The sequence below is a fragment of the Peromyscus californicus genome, unplaced genomic scaffold, assembly GCF_007827085.1.
Source record: "Peromyscus californicus insignis strain IS unplaced genomic scaffold, ASM782708v3 Scaffold_1__1_contigs__length_55948999, whole genome shotgun sequence".
In the NCBI taxonomy this organism is placed as follows: Eukaryota; Metazoa; Chordata; class Mammalia; order Rodentia; family Cricetidae; genus Peromyscus; species Peromyscus californicus.
Window position 1 is genome coordinate 17,091,428 of NW_026294492.1, and position 23,713 is coordinate 17,115,140.

At 43.1% G+C, this 23,713-nt stretch overlaps 1 long non-coding RNA gene across 5 annotated transcripts in view; it reads right to left on the reverse strand.

Moving 5' to 3' along the window:
- Positions 1 to 10,264: 10,264 nt before the first annotated feature.
- LOC128115371 (uncharacterized) overlaps positions 10,265 to 23,713 on the reverse strand; it is a 33,432-nt gene continuing 19,983 nt past the window's right edge. For all 5 annotated transcript variants that reach the window (XR_008220141.1, XR_008220138.1, XR_008220140.1 and 2 more), the window contains 3 exons: positions 17,643 to 17,769; positions 15,627 to 15,721; positions 10,265 to 13,695 (listed from right to left, as the gene is read on the reverse strand). This is a non-coding gene — a long non-coding RNA (uncharacterized LOC128115371). The remainder of the gene's footprint in view (positions 13,696 to 15,626; positions 15,722 to 17,642; positions 17,770 to 23,713) is intronic.

Consider the following 23,713-nt stretch of genomic DNA (forward strand, 5'->3'; position numbering starts at 1 on the left):
TGTGTCAGAAAGGCCAAGTTTTGATGACTGTGAAGTCCTCGAATTCAGAATTCCTCCTCTGAACCGAACAGTAAGTAGTTTACTTTTCAAACAGCATGATTTTTGAAGCTTTTATTCTACACCATCGCTATGTTAAGAAAGCTGTCAAGTTTTGGAATTTCATGGAGAAATGTGAAGTGGCCTTTGTGAGCTCCAGAGGAAACCTCAGAGGCCTGACATTCTAAATGTGATGGCTCTATTTACATATATATTGTCCTTCCAGGCAGAGGCTGTGGGTGTGGGTTTGGATTTAGGATTACTGTATATAGCAAGCTTTGCCTGGCATTCGGGGCCTTGCCCTCCTTATATATCTGTATGCATTCATTCATTCTTTCCTTCCCTCCCGCCCTCATTCATTCATTCCAAAAGAATATATTACTTTCTCTTCAATACCTAATGAGGTCATGTTCCAATCCTATCATTATAGAAGACATCAGGAGCAGTGAACCACAGGTTACTCAGGTTGATCAAGCCCAGAAGTATAAATAGGAAATATGGATTCTTAACAATTTGGATCCCACCAAAAAAAAAAAAAAAAAAAACCCTTTGAATCTAGTATAGAAATTGCATGTGTTCTTCAGCTATTGTTCTTTGGACTTAAACTGAGGATCCAGTACCTTCTGGAGTCCTCTCTAGAAAACCAACCTGCCTTTATGGAAATGCTAGATGTGAGCTGTGTTCTTTGCCCCGCCCCCTCTCTTTGGCTTGAGTTTTTTGGGACTTGGCTTCACCTTAAAATATTCCAGCCATATTTATACGGGGCAGTTGTGCTAATCTTTCATTTACGGATGATGTCAATCATTTAGAGTGACAAGAAAGAAGGAAAGCCTTGCCCTCCATGTGGACAAAAATACATGAATCATGACTGCTAAAAACGTGGGGGATAGAGGGTGCCGGGTATGAGCAAGAGAAAGAAAGAAGGTTTCCAAGTGGAGGAAGGAGCATCTATGCGGAACTTGGGTGACAGGTACTTTCTCCTGCTGATGCTCTGGGATTCCCCCCTCACTAAGATAAAGATTTTCCTACCTAGAAGTTAACATTTCAGGCTACATCCCCAGTGATAATGTTGACAATAAATACATGCTGTTTTTTTCTTTTTGTGAAGGATGATACCATGGTGACTAGTTTAGACCCCCAAACTGGAATTTAGATCACTTGTTTTTAAAATAATTGTGAAATAGCTGTAAAAAACCCCGGCCCTCTGTGGGTGAATACTGATATGGGAAGGAGAGAATCTAGGGTATCAGTGACAGAGCGGATGGTGTACTCTCTGAGGCATCATGCCTACAGTTCAGTTCCATAGACAGAAAAGCTCACACTGCTGCAATCACAGTCCTGGATAGTAGATAGGAAGTGGGGAGATCCTTAAGAAAGCGGCGTCAGAGGGGTACAGGCAAATGAATTAAAGGACTTGACAAACGAGAAGAAACAGAGGGTGTTGGGCATTCCTGGAAGGAAATGAATTGGTAGGCAATGCAAAGAGTCACAAGTGTGGTGTAAATCATGCATTGATGAGCATTATAAAGTACAAATTAGGGACTAGCAGAAAAGAAGGATCAGAGCCAGATGCTGGAGGGCCTTAAAAGCCAGGCTATGCTTAGCTTTTAGTACACAATAGGGAGCCATTGTGTCTTCCTGAGGAAGCCAGTGACTTAAGAGCAATCTGCCGGAGTACAGGCTAGACTGGTCTGCAAGGAGCAGAGAGAGCAACAATGTATCCAGGTGAGCCCCCATCATCTGAGCACGATGTAACGAAAGCAGGATGGGAACTGCCTTTGACATGGAGAAAGGGGCTAGTGATGGAGAGATGATTAGCGATGGTAATTTGTACTATGCATGCAACGCTGAACTAAAATGTGTAAAGATATGGACTCGTATGGAAAGATGCTGAGATGCAGCAAGGAAATCAGTGTCCTTGACACTGTATACCACACCAAGCAAGACTTGAAAGAGTTCGGGGAAGGTACTGTTGTACGGGGAATACACACAGTACTCACAGGTTACACATAACAACATCCAGCAATGCCATAGCTACCAAGACCACCTTTGGGAGCTTTCACCTCCCTTTCCCTGAACCTAACCAGTCATCTCTTTTCCTCCCTATGCCCCCCCAAAAATCTGTTCCATTCTCAGAAGACTGTAGGGTGTTGTGCAGTAGATGGTTCATTTACGAGAGCCAGGCAAGCATGAGATAAAATACCAACTTATCCCAAACCTGTACATGGAACAACATTTTTCAACTCCACAGCATGCCACAGGAAAACAGACAGGGGATGTTTTAGATTGCGATGGAAGGTAGTCGCTTAGAACTACCTAGAGCCACATCTGCCCCTGGTTCTTCCTCGAACTTCTCATGGATAGTTGTAGTCCCGATGATGACCTCAGAGATAAGAAGTGATGCCTAAGGCCTGTCATTTAGGAAGATGCTCTCAAAAGCCCAATGTATCTAAAAACATGTTGGTATTGTTTTTCCTACTATACGGGAAGAAGTGTCTGGTCTTATAACTGTGCACCTGTCCCTCCCAGCGGGGCTTAACTTCCTTGAATTGTAACAAACATGTTAAGGCAACCAGAGCAAGACTGCAGGCGGTCCTACCCCTTTACCCTGAACACACACAGAGACGTTTGTCCCATACCCAGGGTATGTAAGCAGGCCTGGAATGAAATACTTGCCCTGGTTTTTTAGAGGCAGTGGGAAGCAGCTGTCTTGCAAAGAGCCAGTCTACTGCAGACTTGGAGCCATGTGGCATCTTCCTGACCACGACCATTTCCAAGACGTGCAGCTTTATTGACTTCGTAATGATTCATTAAAAAATATTCTGAAATCAATGAGCCTGAGGATCCAAATAGTCAAATAATAGAGAGGGTTTTGTACGTGGTTCTTTGCTCTGTGCTTCAAGTGATCATGAGACATTGGTCTTGAATGATTTTTCAGTTCCCCGGCAGGTCTACCTCCAGGATCCTGTTAAGGTAAATGGTGTCCTCTCTGAAGGTAAGTCTGGCAATCAAAGCTCACACAGATAAGACCAGGAACCATACATTCTGGAGTTCTTGTCACGTGTGTTTGTGAATGTAAGTGCATGTTCATGTGTGTCCAGACGCCCGTGTGTGTGTGTGTGTGTGTGTGTGTGTGTGTGTGTGTGTGTGTGCACATAAATGGACATCTATGCGGAGGCGGAGGACAGGACAACCTCAGCTGTCATTCTCTGGGCTCCCTCCACCTTGATTTTTCTAAAACAAAATCTCTCCGTGAGCCTGGAGCTCACTGATTTGGCTAGACCGGCCAAATCAGTACTCACAAGTGACACACAACAGCAGTGAGCACCATGAGTCTGTATAGCTCCACCCTCCTAGCCCGAGGATGACAAGCATGTGCTACGATATCTGAATGTCCTTTATGTGTGTACTGGGACTCCAACTCGGTTCCTCAGACTTCAAGACATCCATTTTAACAACTGGCCCACCTCCCCATCCTGACTGCCAGCCTCCTTTCTTCAGATCCGACCAGGTTTTTGCCTTATTTTAATTTGGCCACTCCAATAAGAGGCTATATTTGTTTGCTTATTTAGGAGTGAGTCCTTCTTTCAGTAAAGTCAGATCCAATCACCCTGAGACACACTCTTCTAAAATTGACAAGGAACAATGACGTACTTTACATATAATTCAGCAGATGAGCAAAAAGAAGCTTGAAAGCATTATGGCTGATGATCTAATATAGCTGCCTTAGACTCACCAAGTCGCTCTTGCTATTGAATTAGTGCTTGCTATGGGCACTGTACTAATCTGGGTACCAGGAAATAAAAAAATTAAAAAAAAAAACTGTCTACAGCCAATCTTTGTTTTCAAGATGAGGACAAACATGTAGGGATTCAAAATCATGCAAGGAAAGTAGAACTATGACCCAATAGCAGCAGAAGGGGGGAATTTGAAGTACTATTAATAAAGCATATATTAGATATCAAATAAAATGCATACCATGTCACAGTGCAAACCAATGCTGTTCTAAATACTTCAGGTGTGGCTGTTCCATTTCATCTTTTAATCCAATGAAGGAAGCGCAATAATCTTTTTAAAGACCAGAAAGCATAGGCTCATGGGCACTCCCTCACCCAAGCACCAAAAGACATCTTACAGATCAAGCCATTGGGGTCCAAACTTGATCATCGATGGATGGGGTAGAATGTTCAAGATAATGTCACAGAGAAACTAAGTGTATTTGAGATTTATCTGTACAAGGAGCAGGAGGTGAGGCTTTCTAAGAAGGCTGGACACTCGGATGAGACTAGTTCTGGAGGCAGGCATGTTGATGGAGGACAGAGGAGCCCTACGATTTCGTGGATGATCTCGAGAGGTAAGCTACCCAGTCTCATATCCTGGCCCCACTACTATCTCCACCCACCCAGAAATATTTTCTCACCTTCCTATAGTCCTGGGTTTCTTATTGTGCAGTGGACATAAAAATAATGCATACTAGTAAATTGGTAAATATTTATAACCACTTAAAATAGCCCCTGTCAGACAGTGTCATATGAGACCGTACAAACAAGTCTGAAAGTTTAAGGGAATTAAGAGGCAGACCTGGCGAAAAGGCTAAATGATATTCAGTTGCTTCACAGAATATACCTGTCTTCCCCTTCGAGAACCATCTCCTTGGCATCTCAGCATAATCTTTGCTTGAGGATACAATGAGAGGACCGCTTCTGGTCAGGTTCCATTAGAAACAATACCAAATGTCACTGACATCAAAATAACCACAAATATTTATCCATGGCCTGAATGTACAAAGCACTCTTGGGTTTAGTTAGCAATTTAGAAAAGAAAAGGAAAGGGGAGGAGAAAGGGAACACAGTCAGATGCCTCCAAATACAACAAGCTGCAATGAAAGCCCGTGGCTACAGCGGGCAGGAGGCTGCCTGGGTACAACGCAGATGTGGCTGATCTCGCCACTGTGATCCCTGGGAGGAAGGGAACAAGTCAAGAGGGTCAGGAGCCCGAACCAGCTGATTAGTGTTATCTAGATCTCAAAGAGAGATTCCCAAATCCCACGAGGTAGCTCACTGCTTGGAACAAAACCTGACGCATTATCATCCTGGTTTCCCAAAATGATCCCTGAAGCCTTGCAGTTATACTGATGGAAGGTGATTTATACTGAGGCAAGTGTTGCCAAAGCCCCCCCCCCCCACACACACACACACACCCTGCCCCCATGCCTGGGGAAGCAGCTAAGGAAGGGAATAATTACGAATGCAATGGCGCCGGGCGGTGGTGGCGCACGCCTTTAATCCCAGCACTCGGGAGGCAGAGCCAGGCGGATCTCTGTGAGTTCGAGGCCAGCCTGGGCTACCAAGTGAGTTCCAGGAAAGGCGCAAAGCTACACAGAGAAACCCTGTCTCGAAACACCAAAAAAAAAAAAAAAGAATGCAATGGCTTTCTGTATTTTGGAATCTCTCAATTAAGTAGGAATGCATATCAAGAGTCTTACCACCACCACCACCACCACCACCACCACCACCACCACCACCACCACCACCCCCACCCCCCCACCACCCCCCCAACCCCCCGCCCAGCTCTGGGCCTGGCTTACCTGACTGGTTTGAGGATTTTGGTTTGTTAACGCCAGAGACCTACCTGGCTCTGAGACATCCAGCAGGCTTTGCAATGTGTACCAGCAGCCATCTCGAAAACCCCCTCTCTCCAAACTCACTGTCTTCAATCTGAGAAGATCCAAGTCAAAAGCTGCTCCCAGTCATTTGAGGCAGGATTTCCTAAGGGGGTGGGGACCCAATGTGAGATCACAACATCCTATGAAATAAGAAAAAACACCTCACTCTCTGCAACAGGTCACAACCACGTCTACATTTTGAAAACCTGCCTCCAGAGTGGGACTATCTCAAGTGAGGTTTGCCCACAGACTCTGTGCAGTCCTCACAGCTACCATCACAGCCGATAGGTGTTAGAGAGGGCACAGACCATAGGCACTTTCTGAAAGACTGTCTACAGCTTGCACCCAGAGCTCTGTGAAATTAGAAAACTGGACTTAAAATGATCAGGAGTTTCCCATCTCAGGGTGCCTTCAATTTAGAGGTCGAACGGCTCTTATTTCCAACTTAGAAGTCCAGTAATGTATCACTCTGTACAAACTAATTAACAGAACAAAACATCCTTAATTTTCTGATTTAACACAGTGCAAGTTTCTTTCCTACTCTTATCAGAGTCCCGTGTGGTTAGTTGGGGGGGGGGGGGCGGGGGCGGGGTTTTTGCTCCACACTGTCAGTGAAGACCTAAGCTCCACATATGTAGTGGATCCCACTATCTCCAAAGGCTCTAGTATTTTATACTTGCTCATTTTATACTTTATACTCCTTTTCTACCGCTGAAAGCTAAGAAAAAAAAATGAAGGTTTATGGGATGAGAATGGAAGCTCCACATGCCTCTCTCATTCAATTTCTATCGTCACGTGTTCCTACCTATAAATAGACTACATTTTCAGAAAAGGAGAACCAAGAAATGGAGTCTCTCCTCTGTGATCGTGGGGAAATGGAATTAACGGGGCCACAATTGTGAACGCATCACCGTGGAAGTAATATCTGAGCTCGCAGAGGATAGATGTCCATGCAACCTCCCCGATCTCTCAAGTTGGAAGTAACCTCCAGGTCTTTTCAGTTTCTATCTCACTGTTCAGCAAAACACAGAGCTAAGTGCACAGTAATTGCCTGGAAAACACTTGGTGGTTGATCTTAAATGGGATCTACAGAAAACCTTAGCGGACAGGGAGGCTCAGGGTGAAAGCCGGATCCAGCATCCAGAGCTGGGATGCTACTGCCTGAGTGGATGTGGAGGGATGTACAAAGGATGCTGACAAAGCCATTATAATGGTTGGAGAAAAAGGGGGCACAGCAAGGTGCCCGGGTCATTGCAACTATTGTGAATTGAAAGCATGGGCTGCATGATACAAATGTCTAGAGAACTTTTTCTGAAAATCATATGCATTTGACACATCATTAGGATTCACTAAGCAAGACTCACTGCAACTAAATAATCTGAAAGGCATATAAATGCTTGTTGCAATGAGCCCACTGTTATTTCCTTTATGTACAGTTAAAAGATTTCTAATCCTGCCATAAAAAAAAGAAATATTATATCCTTCATGATAAATCTGTGTGTTTGTTAGCATTTTCAATGATACACCTGGGCTAGAGACACATAACTACAATGGCCTTCAGAGCTCATGTTATCCATTCCCATTTTCCTGGAAAGGCTCTAGTTAATGACAGGAACGGCATGTCTTATTTCTAGGGCCCCAGTAGAGGATAAAAGGCAACATATTAGAGATAGGAGAACCCATGGCTGTTCAACTCTACTGAGACTCTCTACGCAGAGGCTACTGCTCTGTTACATTACAACAAGTGGTAATAAGGAGCAGCCATGGCCCCACATCCTTCTAGAGTTTCCTTGGAGATTCCAGCCCTCACTGCCAGCTCACGTACTAATCATCTAGGACTGTCATCAGAAGGAGCACAGACTGGGTCACTGAAACCACAGAAGTGTATTTTCTCATCATTCTGGAGGATGCAAAGACCAAGGTGGAGGCATCAGCAGGGTTGACTTCTGTAGCAGGAATCTTAGAAGGTCTTATTAATAAAAGCAAACCTGGAGCCAGGTATTGGGGTGAAGGCTGGAAGATCAGAGAAGCAGAACAAGCCACAGCTTCCTCACCTTGCCAATTCCTCAGCTGATCCTGTTTCCTCAGACTGGAAGCTTCTGAGTCCTCATCCAAATGAATCTCAGCTGAACTGTGCTGCTCAAAAGCCTAAAGGCTTAACCAGGCTCTAGTTCCTTGTCCTCATGCCTTAAATACCTTTCTGCTTCCTGCCATCACTTTGTGGGATTAAAGGCTCTTGTTACCATGCCTGGCTGTTTCCAGTGTGGCTTTGAACTCACAGAGATCCAGACGGATTTCCGCCTCTGGAATGCTAGGATTAAAGGTGTGTGTGCCACCATTTTTTGCCCTCTATGTCTATCTAGTGGCTGTTCTGTTCTCTGACCCCAGATAAGTTTATTAGGGTGCACAATATTTTGGGGAACACAATGTCACCGCAGACTTCTAGTGAGGTTTTTCTTTCTGCTGGCTTACAGACCCATCTTGCTCCTCATGCGGCGTCTTCAGGGGGTGGTATGGTCAGAACACTCTAGTGTCTCCCCTCTTATAAGGACACAGTTCCTCGAAGACTAGGGCCCATCCTTACGGTCCCATTTAATCTTATTACCTTCTTAAAAGTGTTAAAGCATGGGTTTAAGGAGACGTAACTCAACTTCCGTTAGTCCTTGACTCCCAAGGACCTCTGAATCCTCATGCAACTGTGCAAAGAAGTGTGGGCTGCTCACCTTTGGGATTCCTGGCCACTCCTCCATTCACAGGACCGCACACGAGCAGTTCTGTAGCCAAGCAAGGGGCCTAATGTCCTACGTAATTTGTGTGCTGCATGATCGCGTAATTTGCGCACAGCGTGATCACGCAATCTGCGCATGCGTGTGGTTAGCTCTGTAAGCCCATTTGCGCATGTGCAGGGGAATCCATAAGAAGAGGGACACAGACTCCCCCTCCCCTTCTTCTTTCCCCCCACCTAGCCGGCACCCACCCTCCACCCCTCCCACCCCACCTACCCACCCCACCCCTGCAGGCCTGTTCACATTCTGTCCTGTCTCTCCCTTCTCCTAATAAAACTCTGACAATGGGTTTTGTCGTGCCTCATGACTGTTCCTCGCAGAGTAAAACCAACACACACTGCTGTGCAGGCCTGCTCCTTTATCACAGGGCTGGTCAGGAGCTGAGGCCTGTGTGCTGCCTTTCAGCTGTTCACTCCTCCATCTTGGTCCCTCTGCCTCCTCCCCATCCCAGGTGTAACCCTAACCCTCTGCCTATGAACCCACCACCTTTTGGGGTGAACCATGAGATAGCCCAATCAGGATACCCTTGGTGCCAGCTTACACCTTTGTCTTTAACCTCTTTCAAGGCTCTAACTCTAGAAAATAGGGCCACAGCAATGTAGGTCAGCCTGCTGCATGAAGAAAAAAAAAAACACATTTTATCTTTTTCTTCTCCCTTTCCCTTTCTTATTCCTCCGTGGTCTCCATTCCTCCCTTCTCAAAGTGCCCCCAACTTTCTGTCAAATACAGAATACATGTTAAACATATTTATATACATATGCTTAAATACAGATTCCTCATATGACAGAAAAACGCAATATTTGCCTTTCTGAGTCTTATTTCACTTAACGTGATCATCGCCCGTTCTACCCATTTTCCTGCAAATGACATATTTCTTTTCCTCATTACAGCTAAATAAATCTCCATCATGTATATGTACCATATTTACTTTATCCATTCTGCTATTGATGTTTATTTAGGCTGGTTTTGTATCCTGGATATTGTGATCTAATCCTTCTCTCCACCTGATCCCAGAGATCATTTATTCATTCAGCCTATGTTTGCTGATGCTGGCTGCCTCTCCTGCCTCAAGAGTAGCACGACTGCTTTTGCTGGGGGCAGCCATGCAGGAGGCAGCCTGGTTCCTGATCCCCTGGGGAATGCTGAGCCCATGTTATTACCATCACAGATGTATTTCCAGGATTTGAGATCAATCTGCCACTGTTGAGTGGGACTCAGAGAAGGAGGCGGCCAGACAGAGTGCCAGCCTTCTGTTTCCTATGCCACTATTGATTCTGTGGAGTTCTGGGAAAGCAGCAGCTGCTGTCCAAACCCCCACCCCCTCTTCTGTTGACAGGGTGGGAGACTAAATGGCATCTCCGTCTCCCTCATACCCAGCATGCCATGCCAGGCTGACTTGCTCTCGAGACTTTTGTCTATTTCTTTCACAAGTGACAGCCAGGAACAGCCAATCCGGAGGGCTTCTTGGGCTCTCCCCAGATTCCCAGAGAACCCCCTAATCACACTGGCTTCCAGAGATTTCCCTAGGTAGAACCGTGACCCACACACCTCCCTGTCAAGGTTCTGTCTCATTTTCCAGGTCCAAGAAGATGAATGCTCAGCATTTGCACCAAGGGAATGGAGTATTTCTTCAAGGAAGTTAATAAGATTGTATATTTTAGCCTCAGGGCACTAGAGAAGGGAAAGAAAAATTCCCTGAAACAACATGTCTCTTGTTTAATAAAGTTTTATTATTATTATATATGAGTGTGTGGGAAAGAGAAATCTATATCTGTTCTTCACCATCACAGCTTTATTGGTTCTGAGCTTAAAAAATCAGTTTGGTGACTAACAGAATAAAGAGCCGACTGACCGGTGATTTTTAATATTTGGCTCTTCCAGGAAGCAATCTAATAGAGTAAAAGCTTATTGGAAAGTGTAGATGATGTGAAATGAGTTACACAGAGGGGCCGGTTAAACCGGTTCACACCTTGGGAGGACTGGCAGATGTCATAGGAAGCGGCTGAGTGCTAGCTAGACCAGCTCACTGAGCACCCCAGCCTTGGGAAACGCAGTGACACCAGGGTTTTGCTTGTCATGGATTCCTCCCTCTAAATCTTTGTTTTATGTAAAATTTAAATTTACCAGCTGCAAATATCAAGTCATCACACACCGCTGGTACAGTATTTTCCTTCAGGCTGTCCCTGCTCCTTTCCAATCAAATGTGTGTGTTCTCTTTCTTTGTCCCTCTGCTTCTGCCTCTGCCTTCCCACCTCGTGTGTGTGTGTGTGTGTGTGTGTGTGTGTGTGTGTGTGTGTGTGTGTGTGTATTCATGTATGTACTGAGCCCTTGTGCCCTGTTCCATGGCTGAGAGCTCATTTGGTATCTCCCTAGAGACAGTAATCCCTGCTCCCTCTTGGAGCCAAGCAAGGGATCTAAACATTTTTTTCAAACATTCCAAGGATTCCACAAGCTCCCATGCACCCCAAGATGCCAAGAAGAGTTGTTTCAGGTCCAGGGATGTTGGTCAATGTCTTCTTAGAAACTGATTTCTGGAGTCTGCCCTTTGAGCTCAGACCCTCTCCCCTCTATTTCTTGACTTCTTTTCCATACTTTGTCTCTTAGTTAGGGTTACTATTGCTGTGATGAAACACTATGACCAAAAGCAAACTTGGGAGGAAAAGGTTTCTTTTACTCACAGTTCCATGTAACAGTCCATCATCAAAGGAAGTCAGGACAGGAACTCAAACAGGGCAGGAACCTGGAGGCCGAAGTTAATGCAGAGGCCATGGAGGGATGCTGCTTACAGGCTTACTCCTCATGGTTTGCTCAGTCTGTTTTCTTAGAGATCCCAGGACCACCCACAATGGGCTAGGCCCTCCCCCATCAATCACTAATTAAGAAAATGCCCTACAGGCTTGCCTACAGCCAGATCTTACGGAGGCATTTACTCAGTTGAGGCTCCCTCCTCTATGGTGACCCTAGCCTGTGTTAAGCTGACACCCAACTAGCCAGTATACTATGTGTACCAGCAGACTTCTGAAGTCCTGGATTGGATGAAACTACAACAATTCGACATTAGCTTTTTCAGAGCACTGTAGAATATATGACAGTTTTTAGATGTTAAAGAAAGACTTTGTGCTCCAGTGGCATAAGATAAACCAAACTCAGCAGCCAGACCTCCTGGGAGATGGGGATGATGGCAGTGGTGGACTGTGAGTGATGAGGGTGTCATGTGAGAGGTGGGATACAAGGATAGACTCTGCACAGGACCAGCTGCAGAGCTCAAGGCATGAAGCAGGAAACCGTGGCCTTGCTATCTTCTGTTCCGATTGTGCTATGCCAAGTTCTGAAGTACCTGAAGTGACCAGGATCCTGGGCCCCCTCCTTTGACACATCTTCTGTCAGCCATGAGGGGTAACATGACAGCTGACACAGGAGACAAATCCACCCAAGCCACAGAGGCAGAAGCCTGTAATGATGTAATCACACATATCAAATATAGAAATTGGATACTGGTTTGAATAAAGGTTCCTCTGTACCTCTGAGATCATGCGCAGTAAGCATGCACTCTTGGCCTCAGCTCAAGGCTGGAGATTCTGGGCTTTATTTGGTCTCTGAGTAGCAGAGTCGGCTACTTGCACTCTCTTGAGCCTTTTTCTCCAGCAGAAGGGAGTGATAAAGAAACACACACACAAAAAAACATAGACCTGAAGTCAACAGAGGGCTTTTCCAATCTAAATGGCTGTTCTTTTGACTTGAATGTCAGAGACCCAGATTCTAATTCCCAGAAAGAGAGCTAGCACTAAGGTAGAGGCATTGTGGGAGGCAAGCTAAGCCTCTCTGTAGGAAAACATTGAACTAAACTGCTGGTGAGAACATGACGATATACTGTCTCTTAGCAGAGTTGAGTAATCTCACTGAAGGGTGGGACAACCCACTGAAGGGTGGGCCAAGGCTTTGACTTGTTCCTCTAAGTGAAGGTGTCTTGTTTTCCTGTTTTCCTTTCTCTTGCCAGGAAACTGATGAAGTGAGCATCAGTGACGTGGAGGCTGGCTTGCCCATCTCTGCTTCCAGAGCCCGAGTCCTCTGTCCTAGGGCTATGCATCTTGGGGGAAAGCCACTGAAAGACTCAAACCTTCTAATTCCTTTGCATTGGGTTTTCATTACACTTTAAACATTGTCATGGGTAGAATTAATGAGCAGAGGCCTGCTGGAGATTCAGCCAGAATTCTCAGAACCCCAAAGGTCTTGACTCTGAGAGCTGTGGACCACTTGTCACTTAAATGATCCATAATTTTGTTTCTGATTAGTACTGAGTAGTAGTCCCAGCCACTCGGGGGACTCCTCAGCCTTCTGCTTGGCCATGAGCTTGTTTGACTCACTCTGCCCTGTCTGTGTCTTATGAGCACAATTCAAGTCCATTGGGTCCCTCTGAGGTGGTGGATCATGACCACCTCACAGGACATAGGCACCTCTGGAGACCATCTGGTTTTCAGGCTCATCTTCACGTGAAAGAAAACCAACAGCTCCTCTCATAGATAACCAGAAAAATCCTTTGGCCTCCCCAACTTTTCTCCTGTATTTTCGCTGCCTAGAATTTTATTACTAAAACTTGACTCCTTTGGGATTAAAAGGCATTTTAGTCTTTTAAAGCCCTTTATTAAAATGCAAAGACATCTAGGAAGGTTGAAACCTTATATTACCAACAAGAATTTGCAGTCATTGAGGGCAAGAAATACAACTTAAATGCCTTCTCTTATATATTAAATTCTTAGCTGCCCATGACTCTTAGAAGGTTAAGTCATTCCATACAATCAGGGTACTTAGCTTGCTGAAGGCTTAGCTTTTTGTAAATCTAATTTGAGCAACAAGAAACATTTTGGATGGAGGCCTCATCTAAAATGTTCACTCTGTTCTGCCTTCTTGAACGCAACCCACAAAATGCACTAAAACACTTTCTTAATGAATCACCATCACTATTATGAACTGCCGTTATTGTCCTTCTCATTGACTCTTTCGCCGTCCATTACTGCACACAGGGCTATTTGCACCTTCTCGAGCAGTCCTTGCATTTGCTTTTAGGCTTCTTGATCTTCTCCAGACTGGCACCATCTCTTCTTGTTCATGCCGGATGTGTTTTCTTTAAGCATTGTGTCTCTATTCTAACACGTCCTTATCATCCCTCTGGGTGGGAAATAACACCGTAAAGCTAGAGGGCTGAAGTGTCTGTGACAAAAACAAAAACAGATGGACTTTCAGCAAGAAGTTTTCCTAAGGATAGGGGTAATAATCTTATTATTCTCATAGGACAGTATGGGTGTGGGGCTGGGTGTGGTGGTGCACGTCTTTAAACCCAGCGCTGGGGAAACAGAGACAGGCAGATCTCTCTGAGTTCAAGGTCAGCCTGGTGTACATACCAAGTTCTAGGCTAGCCAGTGCTACATAGTGAGACTCTGTCTCAAAATAACAATGTAAGACATTTCTACCTTCCTCTGATTCTCAGCTATTATTTGGATAAGTGAGATGGTCACATGACAGGAAGGATGTTGGTTTAGATAATCAGAAGCCAGATGACCCACTCTAAGGTATAAAGGAATGGGCATCAGGTGGTGATCTTTGAGGCCAATCCCTGTCTAATCTATAAAACATTTTCTCACAACCAATTATTGCCCAAACTGCAGCTCTCAGAATGAAAGAGTATACTCTCAATAATCCCTTCCAGACCACAGGGATAGATCAGGACTATATTGGCAAATCAGGACCTGTGATGCCCCTATTTCTAGAGGAAACATGGACAACATCAGCTGAAATACAGATGTTGATACATACAGATGCAACTGTGGTGGACTCTGGTACTCACCGTAGCTATCAGAGGCTCTTGTTGGACTCTAGTTATGTTTAAAATGACAAGTTATGAACTGTGGACAATTCATATACACAATACTACAATATTACTATTCCCTTCAAAACTGATACACCTCCCTTTTGCCTCTAAATACCACTAGTTTGGTGAGTTTGTTAAAAGAAATGTGTTCATAGATTGATTTTTCCTTGAATATCACTATCATGGCATGTGACCTCTTCAACTGAAGTGTTATAATCACTAAATCAGACAATGAGCATGAAATATTTAATCTAATATATATAATATAGTATATTCAATGTTAGCTAAAGAAAATGTTTGCACACCTCTCAACACACACACACACACACACACATACACACATACACACACACACACACACACACACACACACACACACACACACACACACTCACAGACTAATTCTACCTGAACACTAAAATATGCTCTAACAGTATATGTTTCAGACAGGCTTTGGACAAGATAGCCTACTTCTAAAAATTTGTCCTGAGGATAAGCATTTTTACCATAATGTTGCATATAATAGTGAAAACTTAGACAATAACCTAAATCTATTAACTAGAGATTCATGAAAAGAAAAATGGGGATTCTTATAACAAATGTGAACTACAGGTACAAAACAATTAAGCAAATTTTATTGACATTAATAAGTCAATGATATCAAGTGAAAATGCAAATTACAAAGTATTATTTTGACAATTTTTGCTGAAAGAATGAAATAAGGAGCATTAAAATATCATACATATGTATAAATATATATATATATCAAAGCACTTTTAGTTATTAGCTATCTTAAAGGTATATAGCAAAACATTTTAATTATTATCTCTTTCCTGTGGCGTAATTGTTAATTTTATTATTTTCTGAGTACCCTGAGTCACACACACACTTTATAATAAGAATTAAGTAATATAGCAATTTGAAATTGACTGTCAGCTGGAATCCCCCTTACCCCAGTGACTCTTTGACTCTCTGGGAAGTGCTCACTGACCTTGCTCCCGATGCTCTTAAATTTCCTGTATGTGGTACCTTCGCAATGTAGCTTCCTTCCTACATACCAGTCTCATCCAGGACGCCACGTGTATGTTTTTCATGCATCTTTGACTTCCCCCTATTTGGCTTGTACTGATGCTCTATGGAAGTGTGTTGAATGAAGAGTTGAGTAAACAAATGGGTCTCGTGGCTCCTACATGGTTCATTAAAAGGTTCTGCTAATGCAAACTTTCCAGACTTTGGAGGGTAGGGAGAAAGCCAAAGTAAAGACGATTCTTACCTGGCCCTTCATCATCAGACTATATTACATGAAGCCAGGTAGTCTGAAATCCCTTGAGGGGTTTCCTCTCACATACAACAAGGGCTCAATATTTCCTTGTTTAAAGAGAGAATAAAGGATTGAATGAATGACCATAAACAGGGCAGATTATAACAAGACTGATTTCATCCTATGCATAGAATTTAGCAATAGCTGATACTAAGCCCTGAGAATAGTCCTGAAGTCAACAAACAGATACAGGAGAAATTTGGAGATCCTATAGTGGTGATATATTGTGTACCCTAATAAACTTGCATGGGGATCAGAGGACAGAGCCAGCCACTAGATTAGACACAGAGGTCAGGCAGTGGTGGCACACACCCTTAACCCTATCACTCGGGAGGCAGAGATCTGTCTGGATCTCTGTAAGTTCAAGGCCACACTGGAGACAGACCCAGGCAGCGGTGGCACACACCTTTAATCCCAGGAAAAAAGTGGCATGGCTGGGCAGAGAAAGGTATAGAAGGCGTGAGGAAACAGGAACTAAAGCAGTTCAGCTGAGATCCTTCCGGGTCAAGACTCAGAGGCTTTCAGTCTGAGGAAGCAGGATCGGCTGAGGAGTTGGCGAGGTGAGGTTGCTCTGTTTCTCTGACTTTCACCCCAATATCTGGCTCTTGGGTTTTGGTTTTTTTTTTTTTTATTATAAGACCATTTAAGATTCGAACAATTCCTATAACCTGCCTTTTCCATTTCCCAAGTTGTATCCCAGTATGAGAAGTAATTTTTCCAGATTCAGGGAGGTTAGCACTGAAATCTGTGTTGGACCTGAGGGCTCCCATCACCTGCCTAGAATTGTTCCCTGGTGAGTAGCTTTCTCAGGACTGCAGCCTTAGGTTTCTGGTATATCCACATGCCCAAGTTTAATAGATGATGAGGCTGGGATATTTCCTATGTCAGTTACTTTTCTGTTGCTGTGGTAAGACATCATGACCAAGGCCTCTTATAGAAGAAAGAGTTTCTTGGCGCTTAAGGGTTTTAGAGGTGCATGAGTCCATGACCACCATGGCAGGGAGCATGACAGGGAGCATGGCAGCACGCAGGCATGCATGGCACTGGAGCTGTAGCCGAGAGCTTTCATCTTGGTCCACAAAAATGAGGCAGAGTGAGCTAACTTAGGATGGTGTGGGCTTTTGAAACCTCAAAGCCCTCTGCCAGTGACACACTTCCTCCAACAATGCTATACCTCCTGATCCTTCCCAAATAAGTCCTCCAACTTGGACCAAGTATTTAAATATATGAGCCTATAGGGGCCATTCCCATTCAAACAATCGCACATTCTATTCATCCGCTTGTCTTTTTCCCCCATATTCCATACATTCTGGATGCTGTTTGAACCCAACAGCTTCCTAGAGCAACCACCCTCTCTCAGAACCCCGTGTGTGTCTAGAGACCTGACTGCTCTGCGTATTGGCTCGCACGAGAACCGTGGTTTTTGTTCTACTGAATAAAAGCAAATCCTGCATCAGGCAAGAGATGCTTTCCCATTCTTGAATAATTGAAAGACTGGGTCCCAAGCCCCAGCAGGCTAGGAATTGATTAGAGATAGAGAAGCAGGGGGCTTCGGCCAGTGAGTTTAGGGAGCTCCGCTGGGAAACTTCATCTCTTGCTGTCTGTTCATAGAGCTCATATGGGAGAAAAACAGGTAGGACATTGCAAGGATGTGTTTATTTACTGTTCCAAGATAAATTTGTGTTTCTGCCAACAAATTAATCCATACGGTCAAAGCAATGAACTTATGTACCTTGCTTTTCATCTTCAGGCCTGAGCTAAATAATCAAGGGAATTTTAAAAGTGACTCAAACTAGTACCTTCACATTCTCTGTCTTTACTGCATTTATTTCATTTTATTTTTCATTAATTTCTTAGGTTTGCAAACAAAGTAATGGGTTTCATCATAACAGCCTCATGCATGCATTATTATAGCTTGTTTTCATTTGCTCCCCATCCCACTTTGCCCCGCCGCCCGGTGCTCCGTACCCTCATCTTCTTTCAGGTGGACAGGTGGTAAGAACAGAGCCATCCTGCAGCTTATAAATGAGAACTGAGCCAGGCTCCTTGCTCCTTGAAACCCACCAGGAGCAGACGCGATGGAGACCTCCTTTCCCTATGGAAACCAGGAGAAAGAGCAGGGAATTAGGCTCAGGATTTTACTGTTGCCTTCCAGGATTGCCTCCTCCAGACACCCCTCCCTGCTTTGCAGGCCCCAGCTGCTCCCAGTGTGCCAACTCTGAATACAACCATGTCACTTCCCTCATTTAAAACTCAATAGCATCCCATAACCCTTGGTTAGATGGAACTCTAAGACTTCCCCACTGGAGGGCATCTCTGAACCTCTCTGTTTTTTTTTTTTCCTCTACTGTGCTCACCTGGAATGACCACACCCCTCACCATTGGGAAAGCTAGAGGTCTTTGTGGCTGTAGACGCCTCTTGGAACAGCTCATTGGAGTGAGTTCCTCGATAAACCTAAAGCTCTGGTAGGAGGAATTTCCTTCAGGGAGTTCCTTCTTTCATCCCTGAGGAAGTAAAGACCCTATGATACACATTCCCTCTGCATCACCCTGGTGACATTTCCCATGATATTATGAGCTCCGTTATAGCAGGGTTATATGAACCAGAACCGATCATGACGTCTGGTTTAGATCAGGGCTGACTTCAATATTTACTACACTATCAAGTGAACAAATGGTTGTACATAACGCGTCAGAGAACTCAAATTCGGGGAGTGTTTATTTCATACCTGCTACATGCCTGGTATGGCTCAAGACACAGAAAACACACCAGGAAGGCGATGAGGAACACTGGGGAAAATGCAGCAAGTTAAAGGAAACGTAAGACGAAGAACGCCTTCACACTAAACACACCCATATACACACAGAGATGTACATAGATATGTGTATATATTTGACATACACTGAAGGGATGTTTTAGGGAGGGAAGAGATGTTTAATGGAAGTGCTGGCCACAGGAAGCCAGGACTAAATCTCATGCTAAGAGCCCCCCTGAAATTTATATTCTACCAAATTTCCTTTTCTTTTTTGCCCAAGTTCCTGAATGGTGTACACTTAATTAGCTTTCCATTCTAATGCCATTTTGGCTGGTTCTCATCTATGTGGGCCAGGTATCATTTTGTTCCCATCAACTTATTTCCTTCGGTTAAATTCCCAAATGGAAAATTATTTAATCAAAATGTACACTTTTCAGACTTCATGGTGGACTTCCATTGTGTTATCTCAAATAATTTTAGAAATTAAAAGGCCATTTCAGTGAAAATTTAGTGTACTACTTTTTTTTTTTTTTTAATGTCTTCAGCAGGACTGAAAGCATGTGCCATTTCATTTTGTTTTTACTGCCATTTTAGCAGACATGAAAAAAGTGTGTGAGCTGACGTTTCCGGTGGGGAGGGGAAAACTGCACCTATATTTAAGAGTCTACAAGGCTAGTTGACTAACAGAACTATGTGATTGTGGAGAATTGAAATGCTGTAAATCAAGAACTAATATTATGCAGAGTCTTTAGTCCTTGTATAGGCACTCGGCCCACCTCTATGTCTGACCTAACAATCTTTCAATTATCAGGTGAAACCTTTAGAATGTATTAATTAACAGACCACTCTCTTCTACCAACCCCAAGACTAAGAAGGTAATCAGATAATGTCCAAATCAATAAGAGAGCCCCTCTTCTTGTTTTGCTGTAGACCACCCACTTGATGTTCCCGCCAACATACTTGGGAAGTGCCTTGATTTATGGCTTTCTTTTGCTTAGAGACTATAAAAGTTCATGTAACCTCATCCATATAGGAATGCAGTATGGAAAACAACCTGATCCCAGGACCTCAGTCATGTCTGGCACAGGATCAGTCTTGTCTGATTCTCTTGAAGTAGCGTCTAGGTGTTGTAAGGATGGGTAGAGTACTCCAAGTTTACGTTCATTGATATTTCTCTGGCTCTCATTTTCTGTTTGTTTTGTTTTTTTTTTTTAATCTGAATTCAAAGCACCGCTCTTTAGCAAGGAGAAACTGTGGAGGCAGCTGCAGTCTTTACATTTTCAAATGGAGAGCAGAGGTTATATATGAGTCAAAGACAGCAAGGTGGATTTCAAGAAACCACAAGGAGAGATGGACTATGAGAGCTATGTCAGCTGTAATGTAGAAAGGATTGCAGTCAAGCCAAGCCTACCAGGTTGATATGTTGTGTAATGTAAATGTGAAATACTTAAGGAAAATAGGCAATATTCACAGGCACACAGGCCTAGGAAGGAAAGATGACTTGGTGTCCAAGAACTCAGAGAATATTAGTACTTTTCACAATGATTTTGATTTTGTTTCTGTTTTTTTAATGTTTATTTGCCTTTGCTGAGTAAATAGTTGGAATCTTGCATCCAGGATACTTGGTTATTCAGATTATTTCTGTATAGCAAAATAAATTATTAATCAAAGGCTGACTTCGCTTTTTCTTCCTTTTGTTGTGTGGGGATCAAATCTCACACAGGCTACTGAGTTTTATCCTCAGCCAATAAAGGCAATATAAGTTGGGAGTTTTATTTTAACTGATGCTATTGTATTTAGCTATTTAAATCATGTATCCAACTTTATGATGATTATCATTAGCATATAAGTTTTAAGTTCAATGTGGACTTTATTCCCGATATCTCCTGAGTTTCTTTCTTATGAGTACTGAGCATTTTAAGCAGTAAATTAAATTTACAGCTGTTCTGAGGTGCTCACCATAATTGGTATTTTCCTCATAGTTTGGCATAGTTTTACACTGGATATTGACTAAATATCATGTACTTTTGTTCCAATCCAATCATCCATGTTTCTATCCCTAGAAATTGACTTCCATATAGTATCAACATTTTTTTTCTTTTTTGAGCTGCACAGTTCTATGAATTTAACAAACAAGATGACATGGTATTCCAAGAAAGACCTAGAGAAAGTTTCAACCCTGTCATTCCCTGTACTTCCTCCTAGTTAGCCTCACCTGTCTTCAGCTTGTGGCAGCCACTGATATATTATTTGAGTGGTGGGTATGTGTGCGTATGAGTGTGTGTGTGTGTCTGTCTGTCTGTGTGTGTGTCTCTGTCTGTCTCTGTATCTGTACCTGTGTGTCTATGTATACGCTTTCCTTTCCAGGATATCATATAAGCAGAAATATTCACAATGCAGCCCTTTGAGTGTAATTTCTTTCACTTGTTAGAACTCACTTGCCTTGCACCCAGGGTGTGGTGTGTATCAATAATTTAATCCCTTTTAAGGCCAAACAGCATCCACTTACGTGACTATTGCACTACAGTTTGATTCTCCATTGACTATTTAAAAGTCCTTTTCAGTTGTTACAGTTCAGACCTATTGTGACTAAAGTATCTGCAAACACGTGTGAACAGATTTGTGTGTGACTAAGTTTTCATTTCTCCTGGAAAAACACAGGAAAGCACCACACTGCCTTTCAAAATGTCTGCCTAGACTGTGTTCCCAACAATACACAAGACTTCCTGTTGCCCTACACATACATTAGCACTTGTCTGCCATTATTATGGCCCAGCTGTTTGATGTGGATCTCCCATCCAAGTATTAACTAGGACCAGTTCCCAACAACAGAGATAGGGCAAGTTAAGAGTAGTATGGCCACAGACTTGATGTGGATGTCACTGTGGTTTGAATTTGCATTTTTTTCTAACTAATGAGGATGAACCAACTACGATGGCCTCATTTGCCATCAATATTTTTGATAAAGTATCTGTTCAAATATTTTTTCATGCTTAACTGGGCTGATTGCTTTTCTTACTTAGTTTTCAAAGTAATTTATGTATTCTGGATAGCAGTGCTTTATATTTGCCAATATTTTCTCCCGGGCTTGTATTTCCATTTTCTTAGTAGTAGATTTTTACAAAATGTAAGTTTTTTATTTATGAAGAATTCCAATTTACATTTTCATTTTATCAGCATGGGGACTTCCTCGTCTCTTCAATCCCAGTATCACCACAAGTGACTATTGACTCAGAATGGTTTGCCTATCACCCATGTCCACTGGCCCTGTCACCTACTTACCAAGAAGGAAACAGTATGAGGACATAGAAATACTGTCAGATTGAAAGTCATAATGTCTACACTCTTTGTCTCTTCTTGGCCTCAGGCTTCTTCATCAAACTCTTTAAGCTTTCATCTTTCCACCTCCACTTTACAATTAGACCTGCTCTGGGTTCCTGGCCTAGCATTTAACCAGCCTTCCCATTCCATACAATGGTCCATTTACAGTGGTAGAAAGCATTCCACTTGAGGGGATAAATTACTCTGATTGGAGAAATAGTTCAATGGCTGGTGAGTAGCTTATTCATCAGAGTCTAGGTGCCTTGACCATTTAAACTCTTAAATGGGCTGTAATCACTTGCTTATTTGGACTTATAGATTGTTATGTGTTATTTCTTTAGAAAAAGACAGAAATATAAATGCAAAGCCCTCTGGGCCCCAATTTCTTCTCTGCTGGAGGGGGCTTTCTGAGCCATTGCCGGATCCATTGTGAAAAATCGAATTTTTATTTCGTATGCCAAGCTCCTTTTTTTGTATTATTAATTTCAAAAATCACAAAGAAATGTTCTGATCATAAATTCTCTTGGCATAGATGATATAAAAACACAAAACATTAAAATGCCTTCTGGCTCTGTATGTGTCTGTGTTGAAAAATATTTGTTTTCCAAACCTCAGCCTCTCTCTTTTTTTTTTGGTCAATAACTGTATATAGTATTTGCTTTGTAGTTTGTTTCTCATGTTCATTTTGCTTAAGATAACATCCTACGCCTTTTTCATTCTTCTGACACCTTTCCCCCCCTTACTCATTGCATTATTTGCAAAGAAAAAAAAACTATTTCACCAAAACCCACATTAATCTTTCCCCGTGAAATAGTGTTGATAGGCTTTCACCACTACTCTTTTTTAAAAATAATCCCTGTAGTCCATCTAATGAAATCATATAAAAATGGACAAGAGGCAAAATTAACCAAAAATGAAACTCAGTACGGATGCTGAGAATGAGGCCACAGAGGTAATCGAATGAAGAAAGTCTTAGGAATTTTATAATTCTAGTACAAGGTGTGACTACCAGACACCACTGCTGATGAGTCTTTAATATATTGCTTATCGAAAACATTATTTGGGGACTGAAGAGATAGCTCAGTAGGTAAAACCATGTGCAGTTCTTATAAGGGACCTTAGCTTCATTCCCAACACCCTCCATGGGTGGCTCACAACTCCCTTTAATTCCAGCTCCAGGGGATCTGGTATTCTGTGGGTACCCACACTCAGTTGCAAATACCCACAAACAGACACATCCAAACACGCATAACAAAACATGAAACAAATCTTTACAAAAATCCTTCTATTTGTATAATGGGTAATATAAGTCTTTACTAAGCATGCTCCTTAGTTTTGGGGAACTTGACACAAACTAGAACATCCTGGGACGAGGAACCTCAGACGGAGGAATTACATCCATCAGACTGACCTGTGGGCATGTTTGAGGGGTGGGGACTTTCTCGATTGGTGATTGATGTGGGAGGGATATCCCACTGTGATCAGTGCCATCCTGGGCAGGTGGGCCTGGGCTGTATTCGGGAAGCAAAGATGGAAAGCAAGCCAGTCAATAGCTTCCTCTGCTGTTCCTGTCTCTGCTCCTGCTTGAGTTCCAGCTCTGGCTTCCCTCAATGATGGACTGTGATGTGGAAATGTAAAACCAATAAATCCTTTCCTCCTGAAACTGTACGTGTTTGTCACAGCAACAGAGACATGGAGACACTGGGAAACCTCGGCTAGAAGGGGAAAAGGTGAGCATGGGAGTCTTGCTCCTCATCAGTTAGTTACAGAATCCACAACCAATCCTGATGAATTAAATTCATTATGACCAATGGCTTGTTCCTTCATAAGGATACATAATAAGAAGTGGTACCAGAGTTAGAAAGTATTCTCATACACAACCAGCAAAGATGGAATACTAGAGAAGCCTGGCAACTATGATTCATGGGCTACACACAGAGATCTGAGGAAGTCAAGGACAGA